At 43.4% G+C, this 2,121-nt stretch overlaps 1 protein-coding gene and 3 non-coding genes across 4 annotated transcripts in view; 3 read left to right on the forward strand and 1 right to left on the reverse strand.

Moving 5' to 3' along the window:
- Positions 1 to 2,121, reverse strand: part of LOC103364583 (sialic acid-binding Ig-like lectin 15) — a 13,104-nt gene that overhangs the window by 9,242 nt on the left and 1,741 nt on the right. The window lies entirely within an intron of this gene.
- On the forward strand, positions 65 to 136 carry trnae-uuc (transfer RNA glutamic acid (anticodon UUC)). Its single transcript has one exon. It is a non-coding gene; the product is annotated as a tRNA-Glu (tRNA).
- Positions 1,227 to 1,298, forward strand: trnae-uuc (transfer RNA glutamic acid (anticodon UUC)). Its single transcript has one exon. It is a non-coding gene; the product is annotated as a tRNA-Glu (tRNA).
- Positions 1,621 to 1,692, forward strand: trnae-uuc (transfer RNA glutamic acid (anticodon UUC)). The gene has a single exon. It is a non-coding gene; the product is annotated as a tRNA-Glu (tRNA).

The following is a 2,121-nucleotide window of genomic DNA, read 5'->3' on the forward strand; positions in this document are numbered from 1 at the left end:
TCTTGCAAGGATAAATTAGAGTTTCAAACAAACCAACCTGGATCCTTCTGAACACCAGTATGAGTCCCATATGGTCTAGCGGTCAGGATTCCTGGTTTTCACCCAGGCGGCCCGAGTTCAACTCCCGGTATGGGAACTAGATCATTTGTTAACAGCACTAGTTCAACTGTCTTTAGGAGAATTTCTGGATTCTAAACTGATGGTTCCAGTTGGTGGTCAACCAACAACCAGCGTGTGAAGACTAACGAGAGTCGGCTTGTAGCCTTTATCTGGGTTGACCTGAATATGAAGACATAAAAGAGTTCCTGCAAGGATAAATGTGAATTTCCAGACCAACTGGATCCTTGTGACCATATGGTCTAGTGGTCAAGACTCCTGGTGGTGGCCCGGGTTCACCTCACAGTATGGGAATGTTACCATTTATTATTAGGTATAGCTTTCTATATTGCTGTGCTGCAGTGATAATTTTTTAACATCTGAATGCCATTGCAGTAAGTCTGTCCTGGAAGGTAAACCTGGTAACATGAATGAAAACCAGAAACATTGGCTGTCCTGCAGGGTGACAACACATGAATTTAGTAAATACCTTAGGTCAGGGGTCTAGGACACCACTAATAAGGTACTTATAATGCAGTCCTGAGATCCCTCCCCAGGCAGTTTCACTACCATTTACACCTTGATCCTGGGGTCATTAACAGGCTATGAGTTATGTGATCGGGCAACTCTGTCTCCAGAGAATTCCTGGAGGCATAAGCCAGCACTAGACTTTAACCCAGGAGACCAGTTTTGCGTAGGATCATTATTCTTAACCTTATTCCGACACTCATTGTTTGCTTTGGGTTGTCACTTGCTGTTTGCTTATGTTTAGGTACAGCAGGAGCAAAGTTTAGAAAAATGGTTAACATTTTGACAATGATCAGTACAAGTTAAAGCTTGGTTAAGATTAGACACCTGCGCTGCTTGGTTAGGTTTATAAAAATATTAGGGTTTGAAACTAGGTTTGAAGGTTTTCCTCCATTTTTTGGGTTTTCCTGGAGACATGTTCCGCCCCAGCTGATGTCTGGCCAAGACATGTTGGTTTAAAATGTTTTCATGTTTTTGTAATATATCAGAAACAAATGCCAGCAAAGTGTAAGCGAGAATGCAGTTACGTTGTACAGAAACATAATAGTGTGGAGACAGGACTGGATTTGGGGTGGAGAAGAAATACCGGGGNACATGTCAGGTCCCATATGGTCTAGCGGTCAGGATTCCTGGTTTTCACCCAGGCGGCCCGGGTTCAACTCCCGGTATGGGAACTAGATCATTTGTTTACTGCACCAAAAGCAAAATGTAGCTTAACAGCAGAAGTAGAAGCAGGAAAACAGTCATCCCAGACCTGCACACCAAAACCAATTACATTTTTTATGATCTGAACCTTCTCTTCTTTGGTAGAAATTTAGGCTTTCAAACCAGAATAGAACCAGTTCTATGTCAGTATAAACCAGTACCACTGATCACCAACACCTGCAGTGTAAAGGCCAACAAGTGTTGGCTTGTAGCCTTTATCAGGGTCGACCTGAATGCGAAGTTCCTGCAAGATAAATCAGAATTTCAACCCAACCCAACTGGAGTATCAGGTCCCATATGGTCTAGCGGTCAGGATTCCTGGTTTTCACCCAGGCGGCCCGGGTTCGACTCCCGGTATGGGAACTAGATCATTTGTTTACAGCACCATTTGCAGAGTTTGGCTCAACAGCAGAAATAGAAGAGAAACAGTCATCCCAGACCTGCACTCTGATTAAAGCACTCTAATGAACGTGAAAGTAATGCTCATGACCATTTCCATCTGTCTCCTCATACTGACAGAAGATCAGGAGTTCTAACTGCCAACATGTCCAAGTCTTCAGGGTTCAACGGTGTTTAGGAGAATTATTGAATCCTAAACTGATGCTTAGGTTCATGAGAAGACACTAGATGTTGGCTCCTAAAATACTGAGTGGACTGTCCTGATGTTTCTACAGCACATTCAGGCTGTTTGTCGTGTGCTGACAGTTTGTTCATGTTGGGAGAACATGAACAGTCAGTATAAACCAGTAACACTGACCACCAATGATCAGCGTGTGAAGACTAACGAGCGTC

Source organism: Stegastes partitus, unplaced genomic scaffold (assembly GCF_000690725.1).
Source record: "Stegastes partitus isolate 25-593 unplaced genomic scaffold, Stegastes_partitus-1.0.2 Scaffold760, whole genome shotgun sequence".
In the NCBI taxonomy this organism is placed as follows: domain Eukaryota; kingdom Metazoa; phylum Chordata; class Actinopteri; family Pomacentridae; genus Stegastes; species Stegastes partitus.